At 37.8% G+C, this 16,066-nt stretch overlaps 1 protein-coding gene and 1 non-coding gene across 2 annotated transcripts in view; one reads left to right on the forward strand and one right to left on the reverse strand.

Moving 5' to 3' along the window:
* Positions 1-16,066, forward strand: part of LOC131683063 (centaurin-gamma-1A-like) — a 485,937-nt gene that overhangs the window by 352,816 nt on the left and 117,055 nt on the right. The gene's annotated exons all lie outside the window — the stretch shown is intronic.
* On the reverse strand, positions 5,537-5,610 carry Trnan-guu (transfer RNA asparagine (anticodon GUU)). The gene has a single exon. It is a non-coding gene; the product is annotated as a tRNA-Asn (tRNA).

Below are 16,066 nucleotides of genomic sequence, written 5' to 3' on the forward strand. Positions count from 1 at the left end.
TGATGAAGACGCGCTGCTTCGATCCCCGATCGCGCCAGTACACTCTAAATGTTGTGCTATTCCACTGAGTCTTCATGAGGTGGAAATCGTTTTCGTCAAATTCCATAACCTACGCAATTCAGATCTTATATCATTGAACAACCTATAATACATGGTTGAAAGTGAGAGTGTTTATATAAAGATTACCGTGTATATGGAAGCTGACCAAGTAGAGGTACGACTACACGACCTGGCACCATTTATCGCCCGTGAGCCAATTGCAAAACCCGTTACTGCTCGAAGAAATTTTTCCTCGGATACTCTTTCATTAGTTCTACACACACGAAATTACAGGACACACGCCACAAAAAATATTCACTATGGAACGCGGCCACAGCGACTACTTTGGAATAAGTAAAATTAAATCATAGTGAATTTTTTGAAAAATGTTTTATTTTCTCCCAGAAATAGTTTTCTGTTTGATGTCATAGGATAATTTTTCTGATCTCGATTTTGTTCTCAATTTGATATCATAAGTTGCTTGGGTAGACTCCGTAGAATTTTTGACGTAGGATTACGTCTTTGTTTTCGATATGGGGGTGCACTTTGCAAATTCTACCAAAAAGGTATGTAACGAAAAGTGGTCCAATTTTAAACGCATATAATTAAGCCATTTTACGATAAATTTTCAAATTTTTTGTTCATATCACCCCGAAATACTTCAAAGAATAGATTCCAATAGAAAAACCCAAAGATTTTTGATATCATGGCATTAAAAATTTAAATACTGTACAACCTAGTCAAAATATCACGCATTTACGCACAGAAGGTAGCGCTTCCCAAGTCCGGCACGACAGTTTTGTACCTAGCACGCTACGCTTCTATGAATGACGTCATCGTCGACTATTTAAAGAACGGATTTGGTCGAACACGCTCAGTTGCTCACTAGCGCGCATTTTCGCCGCTAGGTGGCACTGTATACATTTCATTATCACTGTAAGTCAAAACAAGGAAGGTAATTTAATTGTCTACAACTTTGTCGAAGACTGCTAGTCAATCCGGCTTTGTTAAAAGAAGTTATTAAACTTTTAACGAAGTGATGTCTGAGTCAGTTTTGCATGGGGCCTAGCAGTGCATGGTAGTGTATCGGTAATCGATTCCCACCAACTATAAATTTTTGTGAGTTAATGGTTAGATTTAGCTGAATAATATGTTCAGAAGAATTGTAGTATATGATACGAGTTATGTTTTGGCTAGAAAATGTTAGTTTCAGCTGTGACCGCATAGAGGGCGCCAACACTAACTTGTCAACGGAGAGAGATAGAATATCGAGATGTTCAGAAGAATTACTGAAAAATGTCTTTTCTACAACTTTGTAGAAGACATCTCATTCCTATCTCTCTCCGTTGAAAAGTTAGTGTTGGCGCCCTCTATGCGGTCACAGATGGAATTAATTTTTTTTAACCAAAACATAACTCGTATCATATACTACAATTCTTCTGAACATACTATTCAGCTAAATCTAACCATTAACTCACAAAAACTTATAGTTGGTGGGAATCGATTACCGATTCACTACCATGCACTGCTAGGCCCCATGCAAAACTGACTCAGACATCACTTCGTTAAAAGTTTAATAACTTCTTTTAACAAAGCCGGATTGACTAGCAGTCTTCGACAAAGTTGTAGACAATTAAATTACCTTCCTTGTTTTGACTTACAGTGATAATGAAATGTATACAGTGCCACCTAGCGGCGAAAATGCGCGCTAGTGGGTTTTCACCATGTAAATTGTCTAAAAATCCCATACAAACTTCGAGCACGTTGGTCCGGTAGCTAGACTTGTCCGATTTGCTTCAAATTTGGAGCAAGTACTCCTGGTGGGACTAGGAATCGACTCATGGGTGGGCCGATAGGGGTCATTTATTTCTTGTCACTCTAGTGTCCGTTCAAACACTATGCTTTCTTTTGTATTGTGCTCGTTTCCAGTACACTTTTATTTACAATATCGAACACAATTCGTACACAGAATCGCTTGTATATTCGAGCTCCATTTGCAAACACCGTTAACATAGTGTCTTGGTGCTACTAGTTGTCTCTTTGGCTCTACCCATCATCATCAGCGTTGACTCATTTTGCATTGTGCGATTGGGTTCAATGTATGAGGCGAATGTGTAGGTAGATAGGGGAACTGGTGGTAAAATGAACACGTTAATCAAGGTCATTATTTTCTAACTAATAAGTGAATGAGATACATATCTGGTAAAAATACTTCATCATAAAAACATTTTTTCAAACTTGATCAAAAGAAATGATTTCAATATCCTTTGAATACTTGGCAGGTCACGTTTCTGTGAAGTTTGTTCTAAATTTAACAAACATTGATTTGATTTGGCTACCTGTTAATTTTACCCACCGTTTTCCTATATCTAACTACAGGGTTACCATATTCACAGATTTTTCTGTAACGTCGCAGATTTTTTTTCACAATTTTTAATCACAAATTCTTTTTCACAGATGGCAAATTTTTGGCATTTTGATGAAAATTTCACAGATTTTTGAAAATATTGTAATCGGAAATTTATCACAGATTTTTTCACAGATGGTAAAAAGATATTTTTAATCGAAACACAGATTTCAATGTGGCATCCCTGTTTGTTAGCGGCTGCATGCGTAACCTGAATGATAGCAATCTGTGCTTTCATTACGCAAAGACGAAAACTGTCTTATCAACAAATTTACGCGGATCGATAAAAAGCACAACGAAAGTTTATTATTTACGTTCGATCAATTCATTTCTACTTCGCGTGATTCATTTCCACTCAGCCTATCCTACTTTAATTCTGCGAACAGGTACATACTACAATGCCTATTTATGCATGAATACTCTGCCACTCGGAAAACTTTCGCAAAAATAATCTAAGTCCATATGTAAAATTCACTTCATTTGTATGCGTACTTTAGGAAAGTTACAATCATGGCAAAATATAACTAGAAAGCTTGGTCTATACATGAAATGTGATTATATTGCTAACAATTTGATTTTTCTTTACCGGTCCAGGTGTTTTTTACCACACAAAATCGAAAAGTTTTTACAATTTTCACAAGCTGATCTTGTGCTATAAAGATTTAGCTCGAGATATTAGTTCGGTCGCGGTTTTCTGTCTTCTTTCTTCAGATCTTCTCAAATAAGTTCAATCGGTTTCGATCACCTACTACAAATGAAAGCACCCAATAACCAAGAAGGTTTGGTTCAATAGGTAACATTCGATGTGGATTGGTTGTGCTTAAACTACGCGTAAGAAATATATTTGATTTTATTATTGCTGTAAATGTACTAAGAAAATAAATATTTTACATTAAGTAGTATAGTCCTACGTCTACAGCTCGTGCAACCCCATAAGGCTGCCCCTTGTAGTCTTTTTTTACACGGATTATGCAGTCGCCGTCTTGGTTTTCAAAATGGCCTCAAACATCATGATTTGTCGTCTAATGATAAAGCCCGTTCCAAAAATACCCATATTGATTGAGTTTTGGCGAATTCCACTGAGTCGCCATCTTGGCTTTCAAAATGGCCTCAAACATCGATATCTAGCGTCTACTCATCAATCCGGTTCCAAATATTGATTCGGTTTTGGAGAACTTCACTGAACCGGAAGTCGCCATCTTGGTTTTCAAAATGGCGTCGAACATCAATATTTGATGTCTATTAATCAAGCTCGTTCCCATATTGATTCAGTTTTGTAGAATTCCACTGAATCGCAAGTCGCCATTAATTTTTCAAAAATCGATATTTAGCATATATTCGTCAAGGCCGTTCCAAAAATATTAACATTGATTGAGTTTTGGAGAATTCCACTGAACCGGTCATCGCCATCTGGGTTTTCAAAATGGCGTCAGACATCGATATGTGGCGTCTACTTGTCAAGCGCGTTCCAAAAATACCCGTGATGGTAGAGCTTTAGAGAATTCCACTTAAAGGTTATCGCCATCTGTTAAATATGGCGTGTACTCATTAAGCTTGTTCCAAAAATATTCATATTGACAGGATTTAAGAGAATTTCGTCACACCGGAAGTCACCATCCTGGTTTCCAAAAAGGCCTCAAGCATCAATATTTGGATTCAACTCGTCCACCCAAGTAACCAATAAGCATTATAACATAGCCTAATATTTGCTTTAAATCCACATATAAAGCAGTCTTATAGAGCCGTGAAGCCCTAAATACTGATATAATGCTGGTATTATGCCAGAAAAGGCGAAATATAGTGCTATTACTGTGCAGAGATTGACAGCTCGTTTTTGCAGCACTAATACTATCATATAGCACCAGCGTACAAATGTCAAATTTGAAAGCCTAATATTGGAACTACTAATGCTATTAGAAAGCTTCAGTTGGCTGTTATTGTCCGCCATGGTTTTAAAACCATTTCTTATGTTTCCTTTCGGTATGGTGAGCAAAAAGGAAAAATTTTAAAATAAAATGTTCTGTTTAAAAACCATAATTGACTCTTTTCTAATGCATTGTTGTGTAATGAAAATCCTTAATGGGTTTTCTTTCTCACATGATATAAATGTTTTACGAAAATTACCTTTAGTAAGTCTCGAACTGAGGTACCTTGCCTCGTCCTTCACGGTAAGTGCGCTGCGTTCACTGCCTGGACTATATAGCATATGTTCGATTGAAATGAAATATGCCGAATATAATCTTCAAGACGAGTTGCATAACGAATAAACCCACCGAATTACAATAGCATTATATCGGCTTTTCATTTGCTCTATAATGGCATTTAATGCACATGTGAAGCTTATATGCTTTAAAGATCTTTGAAGCATGTACGCGTTATATCAGCTTTATATGCGCATATAAAGCAAGCGATAATGCTATATTTCGACTGTGCATTTATACATTATTGTTAATATAGAGCTTTATTGCATTGTTAATGCTGTAATGGAATTTCAATGCAACATTAGTGCAAATGTATAGCCAATATAGTGCAATCGCTTAATGCTTATGGTTACTTGGGCAGCCCGTTCCAAAAATACCTACGTTAGTAGGGTTTTACAGAATGCCACGAAACTGGAAGTCACCATCTTTGTTTTCAAAATAGCCTCAGGCATCGAAATATGGCGTCTACTCGTCAAGCCCGTTCCAAAAATATGAAAATGGCGTCAAACATAGACATTTGGCGTCTACTCGTTAATACTGTCCCGAAAACAACGATATTGACGTGCGGGCCAAAAGGAAACGTCAAGATCCGCCTTTTCAAAAATTCTTCTTTGCATTCAAAAGGGCTCAGAATAAATGCAGAAACCATGTTAATTGCACAATCCATGCAAAATAAACGTGCAAAAAACAGTACTCATTGTGAAAACCGTGTAAAGAAGACCGTGCAAAAAACCTTAGTGTAATTGAAAATTCCAAAAAATTTGGAATGCTCATAAAAACTGATCCTTCACGTATTTTACCATCAATTTTTATTGTAGCTCCATTTATGTCATTTTGCGGTCTCAAAAATATTTTATTGCTTCAGTGTCTTTTAAACAAAAAAAGATACCGCCCCCGGGTGGACTCGAACCACCAACCTTTCGGTTAACAGCCGAACGCGCTAACCGATTGCGCCACGGAGGCAGATATGTTCGTTCGGAAGTAATATTGGATAGCATTACTTTGTGGTGCAGCAATTAGTCAATACATTAGTCAACAAATTAACATTTATCTACACTCCAACCCACTTCGGACTTCAAAATGACACCATTAAGTGGTGTCACGTTTTACGCTTTATAGACACAGGTGTACACAGCGCTCTCTGAAAAGAGTGTGAATAATACCAGCATTTAACGAGAATTAATTAAAGAATCTTAGACACCTACTCTTCAACCGGACGCAATTAAACCGACCTATGGTTAAGGGCCTACGAGTCCTTACCTTACTATTAAACAGTTACCGTGCTGCTGCTATTCAATCCGCTGGGATTTTATTCTCTCCTAATGAGTTTACTGTTTCCAGAAATAAAGGCCAACTTCCGCACAGCAGCAGTCAGTGATCTGCTGTGGAGATACCTTGATTACACTATTTATATACCTATCTACCCACAGTTGAAAAGCTTCCAGGCATTTCTCGACAAATTGTAATCTCTGAGTAGCGGTTGGTGGCTATAAATTACGTTACGTTCTGCTGGGAATGGCGGCGGGGTGTGTAGGAGCAGGTTGGTTCGCCGAATTGATGGTGTGAGACGTAATTCACAAAAGGGGGATCCTGCGGGCTATAAATGCAGAGATGGCTTATCGGGAGATTACATGAGCGAAAAAAAAGAAAATACCCAAAGCCCTTTTAGCCGCTCGGGACCGTTGAGAAATGGGAAGCGAATGAGACAGTTTAACTTGTAGCTTTGACCTATATTTGTGCTTGAGTTAAGAGCGAGTGGGTGGTGTACTACCGACGTTTGGCTCTGGACGTGGTGGAAAAACGGTATCCCGTAAAGCGCTGGAACTTTTGTTACGTGACTCGACTGTCGTGATTCATCGATGGTTCTTTTAGTAGAGCGGCGTAAAAAAATTTTTTCTAAAATTTATAACCGTTCTTATCCTAAGATTAAAATATTTTATCACGTGTACATTATAAACTTACTTTCAATGTTGCGCCACCGTCTGAAATTTCATTCTCAGAAGCTGACGCTTTACGGCTTTCGCGAAAAGATGCATCACCACTGCGCAAAAACCTACCTTCGAACGGATATTTTATTTCGCAACGAAAAAACTGCGCACTTTATTATATTTGATAGCTTCAGAGTGGGTGGAGATGCTGAGTCAAGCTAAGGATGATGCACTTCGGCATTCATCATCAGGTCAAAGCGATGCCAATATCCCGCGCAGTTCAGTGATCGAAACGTCCAATGCATTGCACTCCGCTGGGTGGAACGTGGAACAGTTCATAGCGGAGACATTGATCCTGCAGATTGGTTTATCTGAATGCACAATGGATGAGGTCAGTGCTCGAGTATACCAATTTATAAAAAATTGTTTTAGGATAGAGATAACGGAAAGGAGGAAACTAAAAACTGCTTTTAATTATTTTTTTTTATATCTGCAAATTACATTTGTTTAATCGAAATTGAAATATGATTACGTTTAATACGTTTAATACGTTTGACAACTTTTGATATCATGTAGTTCACTCTTTTGTGCATAGTTCCTCAGTCCTTTTTATAGTTTATTTAAATTAATTTTATATCAACAATTTTTTTTTAAATAAGCCAATTTTAAACCCCATTTGGTTACATGTTTCGAATGGTTGACACCAACACACGTTCCATCAATTGATTTGTACCTGAACTGTCGTGAATTTTTCGACATTTCAGCAAATTCACACACACCTAAAAATAAAGAAAGGGTTGCGATTAAGGATTCCTTTTTCCCGTGCGAAACTGCCGAAAATGTCTTGTAAATCCAGAAATTAATTTCACGCATGTTTATCTCCCCGCAGTTGTTGAACTTCGATCTATATCTTTGTGGTAGCCGATACCTAGATTCCTACAGTAGAGGAAGAATTTTGTTTTTGCCAACCTTCTTTTATCGCATCTTCGAGATGTATCTTCTTCCGTTGCGCTTGGATTCGATTTTCAGCCACGTACAACTGTCACGGGGTTGTAGATTTGATAAGCGTGTAATTTTATTGAATTTTCCGGCTGACGTTTATTGGAATTTATTTACTCGTTACTTCGCTCTGTCAAACTTCAACCCAACGATACACACGGCGTCGACGAATCAATAAAATGTGGGCCAACTAAACTCACCTCCCATCCTCTTCTCCGTATGAATATGAATGCTGGATGCTAGATCGTCGTCGGGTTCCGGGGCGGCTGCAGACTAGAACCCATAAATTGGTGGTAAAATAAGACGGCAATCAAGCCAAAATATCGCGCACCGTGGCGAGCAGCGAAACATTTTTGCAATTTGTCGAAAAGTTTTCCCGGTCGGTATGAGAGGATAGTTCAGCACTCTGCTTTGTGGAAGGTTATTCCAAAATTTCCCAATCTCAAAACCGCACAGCGTAAAGAGGGCTGGTTTACTGTCAGACCTATAGAGATGTTGTAAGAGGTGTAAGTTTATGCTTGGGAATAGTCATCACGTACCCAGCAATAATTTTGACATGATTATGAGCAATATTAAGCCGTACTTTTTACGATTTACTTTAACTTAGTTTTTACTACCAGTGCACTAGATTAGCGTAGAAAGGCGATGGTGGTTGTTTGTTGTCAAATTTTTAACATCTATTGGCTTGGAAGTCTTTAAAGTAAATGTTAGCGCTGAATTGCACAGAGGCTAAGGTGCCGTTAGTTTTACTAGAGCAATAAATAATAGGCTGAAAATTTTAGTATGCCAAGGTTACATTTTTGACCTACGCCAATAACTAAAATCCAAATGTAACGTCTCTAGTGAAAAGAAATAAACTACTATGTACTTTTTGTGCAGTCTAATGAAGTAGCAGTTACATTACAGTATTGCCTTAATCAATAGATAAACTATCTAAGAAAATCCAGAGTAATTTCCTTGACCACTTCAAAGTATTTTCGAAGTTATAGTTATTAATTTCGCGCCTATTTCATTTAAAATGATATTTGCTCTTTCCACAAACATAATCTTTACTTTTAAGGATAATTTTCTAGTGGGACAGTTATGCGTAGAATTTGGGACGAACAGATTTGATACTTTTGGGGTTCTTTGTTTTCAACAATATTCCGTATCGACTTTCAAAGTGTTTGGAACAACCACACGTATTTTTATAGAAATCGACGGTTTGGACCTGGGTCTGTGGCTTTCGACTGACATGGTCCATTGAAGTGCACTAAAATGTCAATTTCAAACTTTGAACGTGAAACGTGTAAGCATAACGCCAGTATATCAGATGACTTCTGGTGTCGTCTTTATTTGAGTCTTTCAGAGTTTACTGCAAATGAATAACAGTTTCTTGTCATTTGACATTACCTGGATAATTTCATTCGAAAAACAAACATCACATTCGCAACAAAGTCTCACCTTATAAAAGTGAACCTTTCCAATGATCCACATCCAAATGAAAACAACTCCGGCCAAGATAATAAATACATACAAAGTAGAGGTGATTCATAATCCTTCACGCCATTTTGAAAACCAAGATAGCGATTTCCGATCACCACGGAACAATGAAAAATATCATCAATATGGGAGTCATATGAAAGGTGGTAGGCAGTAGATGATGAATATTGATGATTGGCACCATTTTGAAATACAAGATGGCGACTCCCGGTTACCACGAAAGAATAAAAACTATCATCAATGCGGGTGTCATATGAAACGTAGTACAGTAATGATCCGTTTTTATCAACCAGCCGAAAAATTTTGGATAATAAAACGGGGAAGTTGATAAAATCGGGAATTTTTTTTATCTTCATTTTATCATCCTACATAATTAGAAGCAACCAGAGAACTATCGCAAGTTGTTAGTTGGCAGAAAAATCAAACCTAATGCCCTATCAGTGCAAAAAGTTGTATTTAACCGAACCGTCCGACATTTGTCTAATCCAACTTCCAAGCATAGGATCGATCTGAAATTTTGCAGATAGACTCATTATGAATGACAATGTAATTTGCCAACGAAATTTAATAGTTAATCTCCTGAAAAGTGCAATGCAGAATTTATTCTTTAATTAATTAGACACAGGGCGTTGGTAGTTCACAACTATTCTACGCCCATGTTCCAAAAATGACAATTAAGAAAAACGCGATTGAAGTTGAAAATTAAATTAGCGATCTGGAGAGAAACGCTACATCAATTAAAGCTTTACATTCTAAAATTACGTTCATATCCAACGTTTCTAATGTAATTAGTCCAGTTCTTCATTAGGAAAAATTTAATTTACAAAATATTTGACGAAAAATTTTCAGTGGTAAAATCTGATAGAAATCAGAAAATTCTGAGCCTGTTGGTCTAGCCACGATCCACGATGCTGTCTATTCATTTTGTTTACGAGCGTTTACGCTGATAGCTTTCTTGTTGAGTGGGCGACTTTTAGTTTTACTAAAATCGGAAATGCATGTATTTGCCATGTTTTAAGTTTTTGTAAGCAACGACAGTGATGAATAGTTTTACAGGATCGATCTCACTATTCTAGTTATTAATATCGTATCCATGTCTAAGTCAATGAAACTTTCTCTTTCCACAAACTTACTATTTACTTTTTTGGTTCTTTTATTAGTGGGAAAGTTATGCGAAGAATTTCAACAATGGAATAAACAGGTTCGTTCTTTTTTAGGGTTTTACGTCATCAAACAATATTCCGTATCAGATTTCAAAGAGTTTGAAACAGGCACACGTATTTTTATAGAGATAGGCGGTTTGAGCCTGGTTCTGTGGCTTTCGACAGGCTTCGCCCGTTCTTATAGGTTCGGACAGGTTGATGTGTTCCTACTTACAAGTGAATAGATTAATACGCTGCGATGACATAGAAGATAACAAACGAGAACAGGAATTTTATTAGCTGATTAAATTCGAAGATTGTTTAGTGAAGATTCAAGCGCTCTGGCAGGAGATCGTTTTAAAGGGGTAGATAAAGTAGAGAACAGATATCACAATCTTAGAGACTAATATGCGCTAAATTGTATCTTCCGGACCGGTGTTTATAGACAGTTCGCAAAAATAAATTTTGTTTGCAGTTTGTCATGCTCGCAACATAAAAAAACAATATTATTAAGTATTCAATTCGTATTGCATATAACGTCACTTTCAATTGTTATGTTTTCCACGGATAATATGCGACAATTTGTTAGTTTATTGTAAAAATTTTGCTTTTTTTGAAAATTTGAGGAAAATGCGATTCTAGTTCATCAATTACCTTAAATAGTACCAAAATTGGGTAAACTACCCTACATTTTGACTACTACCTAACAGTGCAGGACCAACTACCTTGATTGAATACAAATGTAAGACTGTGGGCCTGAATTGCTGGCATAAAAGAATGAATTAACGGCAGTTTGATAAAATCGGGTACAAAAAGTTCATAAAATCGGGGGTGCATATAAACGGAGGTGCATAAAACGGGTCGAAACTGTAGTAGGTGATGGAAATTGAAATTTATGATTGGTGCCATTTTGAAAACCAAGCTGGCGACTTTTGGTTGTCATAAAACAGTAAAAATTATCATCAAAGTGGGTATCATATTAAAGATGGTAGTCAGTAGATGATGAAAATTGATGTTAGACGCAAACCAAGAATGGCCTCGATCATCAATTTCCATCATCTACTGATCAGCTCCTTTGAAATGACACCCATATTGATGGTGGTTTTTACTGTTTTGTGGTTACCAGACACCGCCATCTCGGATTTCAAAATGACCTCAACCATTGGACGAGTTAGACCGTTTACCCGAATCTCATTTGACTGGTGTTCACTGGGTGAGTATCTTCTCATTTGACAGAATCGAACGAAGGTGGTTGAATGTGAACTGCTACTCATTTGAAAGCTTCGGTGAATGAAGAACCTAGAACTGATAATCATTTCAATAGCAACTGATGTGTTAAATGAATATGAATGTTGCCATAGCCGAGTGATTGGCTGTGTTCATTCAGGTTCGATCAAGTGAACTGAAACTACACTGCACTGGTTCATTCTCGTTAGTACGGACTGGTTGGTGGATGTGTGTTCGTACTTACAAGTGAATAGATCAATCCGTTTGGATGAGATAGGAGATGAAAAAAGAGAACAGGAACAAAAAAAAGCTGCTTCAAAGATCGTTTTATGGGACTTTCAATATCATTACGCAAATTAACTATTTTTTAGTTGATTTTACCAAAAGAAATTGAACGATGCACACGTAGCCCCTAAAATCACTATTTTTCAGTTGTCATATCATACATTGATGTATCGTGAATACTTTGTTCGCAGTTCGTTTAAAACTTTATAGGGCCCATATTTTTGCTGAAGCAACAAAGTTATTGTATCGTTTATTTGAAAAGTTATGAACGATTTTTGTTGAAAATTATACCATTTTTAAAAATTAATTCATTTTTTGAAGAAGTAACGATCCCGTTGTTTTTTTTAGCAAAAACTAACCAAGTCTTTAAAATTATTTTTTTAGCTTTCAATAATACCATTTTAGTTTTCAATATTTTTAGTAACTGTGAAACCAAAAGAGATAGGAACTCCGCTGCTTCTGCAAAAATGTGTGTTTTCAAAGGTTTCTTGAACAAAGTATTTGTGTGAAATTAATACATAAAAATATTAAAAGGAAACAAATTTTTCGAGAGCCACCCTACTTTAAATATTAAAAATTATAACTCATGAACCATAAGCGACAGTCATATAGTTTGTTCAGCAAAGTTAGTTCAACGTGAAGAAGCGGTGAAAATTCACCTTTTTATTGAAAACACCGAGAAAAGATATGTCCTCATATCTATTTTCTCGGTGTTTCCAATAAAAAGGTGAATTTTCACCATTTCTTCATTCTCACCGTTCCGGTCATTCTTTCTCTGAATTTTTTCCAGTGGACACGTTCATAAAAATCCTTAAGAAAGGAAAAAAAAAACACACATCAAAACAATGGAATGTATAGTTCAATTTATTTGTTTTAAAACTCTGTAGAACATCATGTAGCATTATAACATTAGAACCTAAATTTATCATATCTGAAAAGTTGATACTTTGAACACCCTATCTACAAGGACCACCCTAATTTAACTAACATGAAAAAATTAGCTAAAAATTACTAAGAAAGTTTGCCGATGACAGTTTTGTCTAAATTCGGCTTTGCACATAGTGCATGGTGTTTGTACACACAGGTTCGTGGCAGCAATTTTCTCTTTCTCTCACTCATTGTCAATTGTGCTCACTCATTTTATTTTATACGTATCTTCCTTCCTTCGCTCACGCTATACATATACGATGTTTAAACCAAAGTTCGACGAACCCGTGCATACAGGCGAAGCATGTTTGAGGTTGAACGCGTGCACGATATTTTGTATACATGTGCAAACTTGTTGATGTTCATGGGAAGACTGCCATAGAGAAATAACCTGGACGCAGTGTGTCAATACGTGCTCAGTACAACAGTTACCAAAGTGGCAGAGAGCGGTAAACGAGACAACTGGGCCAGTAGCCGAATGCTTGCAGTGGCTAAACGTGCGAACAAGAAACGATGTGGTGAGCTGATGGCAGTCGAGGAGAAACTACATCGGCTTAAGCAAAGTGTGTACTGTGTACGACGAAAAGGTGCTTGCTTAAGCAGAGGAAAATTTTACCGGTAACGGCGCGGGAATGTTTTTTTTTGCAAAACGATAAACAACATGAGGAGGAAAAGCCGACTGATGCCAGTCAAATTACCGATACTTTATCAGAATGCATGAACGAAATTATAACATGCAATGTAATTTTCGTCGTGTAGTAGTGTAATTTGTTAAAAATCTGGTCTCGTTAGTAGTTAAAATAATACAAAATTATAACAAGTAACATTACGAAATATAGTTTTGAAATTATTCTATTATGGGTTTCTGATCGGGTAGAGTGGGGATTTGTATGTGTTGACAGATCGTGCAAAAGTAGGTGCCGTGTGGAAGGCGCACAGTTTCTATTACGCACATACTAGTAGAAAAGGCAAAAGTAGAATGAGGCTTGAGGGTAGATGGATATGCTGTAAGCCTACTAATACAAGATGAAGTGTGAAATCGAACTTCTAAAAATCGGGAGCGATCGGCTGTACGAAGCAATCCGCTGTGTGATCGTTACGAGCTGGTTGGGTCATTGGACTACCTGGATGGGCTCATAAGCTCTATCTACAAGTAAAATGTAATAACTTAATATGACAGACAGAGGTGTTCTTAATTGCCGCCTACAAGGTACTCTCCCATGGTCTGTTTAACAGACTCCACCCGTCGACTGAATCCTTTATCCGAGAATATCGAACCTGGTTTTGAGAAAAGCGTCCACGGGTGGTCGGACATAGCGTAGTTGGTAACTCGATAGCCATGTATGCAGCTCACCTGTGTTCTATTTTTAACCACTTACATAGAGTTCCTGGATAAATTTGATGTAACTCGAATCCCAGTTATCGGTTCGCTGGCTGTGTGTAATAGAGGAAGCTAACCATGCGGCGCGGCGGGCGTTTAGTCGCACAAAATCGGCATATACGTACCAAACTGGAGGCAATATGCGTATGCAGCTATTGAAATTGGCGATTTCTTACAACAATATACTCGTTAAGCGCATTAATTTTTTGTATGAAACAATCTCAGATTATATACGATTTACTCTGATACGTCGGTAAAGAAGATCAAATTATAAAAGCAGTAATCGGGCACATCAATTATCACCAGCCTAGCAAAATACGTAAAAAGTGGGGTTTGGGGAGAAAACAAAACGACTGCTGGATTGTGAGAACCCGGTATAACCAAGATCGTTCTCATATTAAGATGGGATTTGAGAACTCGCGACGTTTGGATTGTAGAGCAAGTCTGACTACCCGGAACTATTTTAATTATTATTTGTTATCTTCAAGTAGAGAAACTCTATTCCGATAAATATACACTTCATTACGAGTCTTTTCCTGCATTGTTATACGATTTGTGCCTTGCTGGGCGACTTCAAGAGCTTCTGGATACATTCGTTGGCCGGTGTCGTAGAAATTGGCTCATTGTTAGCATCGCTAAATGTCAGATTATAACTTTCCACTGCAGAGTCAATCCAATGCTTTACGACAGCGGTCCAATAAGGTTGATCACGTCAGCGACCTTGGCGTCTTGTTGGATGCTGAGCTAACTTCAATTTGCATCACTTAATCTCGACAGCAACTCGACAACTCGGCTTTATTGCAAAAATCAGCCGGGACTTTAAGTCCGCAAATGAAAATGATCGCATATCAGCCCCACTAAAAAAATCCACTCTGGGACGGCCCAACTGGCTCACGATTTGCCTTATCCTATTGAAAAATTCTTGACCTATAGGTCAAACCTATCTACCTATGTCTTTCGGTTTCGGAATATTGAAGGGCGCTGACATAACAGGCTCCTTGGCAGTGCCCTGTCGTTTCGATAATGTAGCGCACGAACCAGACAGAAGATAACAGGATAACTGAATAATAACTATGCAAGACCGACCGTGATTACAACACAACCTTTTCTGTGTTCCTTTTTGTACTCATTTTAGAACATCTCGACGAGTCCAAAAACTGTGATAATAACAGGGTATGAATAAAAAGTGCGGTTTTTTTGGCGGCACAAGACGCAAAATAATTACCGGTTGCATTAAACCAGCAACTAAACCGCAAACTATAAGGGATCATGCATCTCTCAATGGAGTACGAACTCAGAGTCGCTTCGAAAAAAACACAGTAGGTAAAGCGTCAAAACAGGCAGAGAGTGGGGTGGGATCGTTGGTCCCTATTGTTCCATTGAACGCCAGGGTTCACAATGTTTACCGGCTTCGCGTAATTTCTTGGCATACTCGCATGCATGGTTGAAAGAAAGTAAAAGTGATGCAATTATTATTCTCCTCTGACGGATCCAATAAATCTCCAATAATAAGCGTCTTTCTACGATGATTGCGAAACTTATAATTAGTCGGTATTGAGGCCACCGTCGTTAGAAGAGGACAAAACTTTGCTAATTCGTGTTCTTCCAAACAATTGATTGGTGGTACACATATGCCCTTTGTTCGATTGTTTTTCGTCTCCTCCTCAGCAGAGAGCAGCTTTTCTTCTGTTTCGTCCAACCGCCAAGCAGCACGAAAAAAAAACAAGATATCAACCAATATTATGGCTTTCCGGCAAACCCTCCAATTAGTCGCAGTTATCGCATAAATAAAACGTTTCATTTCTGGTGCGATTCCGAACCGGTGGCGGCGGCGGCAGTGGTGCGGCAGTACATACATCTTGCCCTCGAGATGGAAATTTCTGTGTTACACTTCTTCGGACCACTTTTCCGTAAGTTATTTACTGGTTCAATAGTTTTTAGGGGGAATGGGGGTACAGACTGCAAGACTAGCGTTTGTACCATAGTTTATTTTCGCAACTATACCCAAAGCGCTTCCAAGAATGTCCGTTTCGCCCCTAGTGTCCCTA

The sequence above is a fragment of the Topomyia yanbarensis genome, chromosome 2 (assembly GCF_030247195.1).
Source record: "Topomyia yanbarensis strain Yona2022 chromosome 2, ASM3024719v1, whole genome shotgun sequence".
NCBI classification, from domain to species: domain Eukaryota; kingdom Metazoa; phylum Arthropoda; class Insecta; order Diptera; family Culicidae; genus Topomyia; species Topomyia yanbarensis.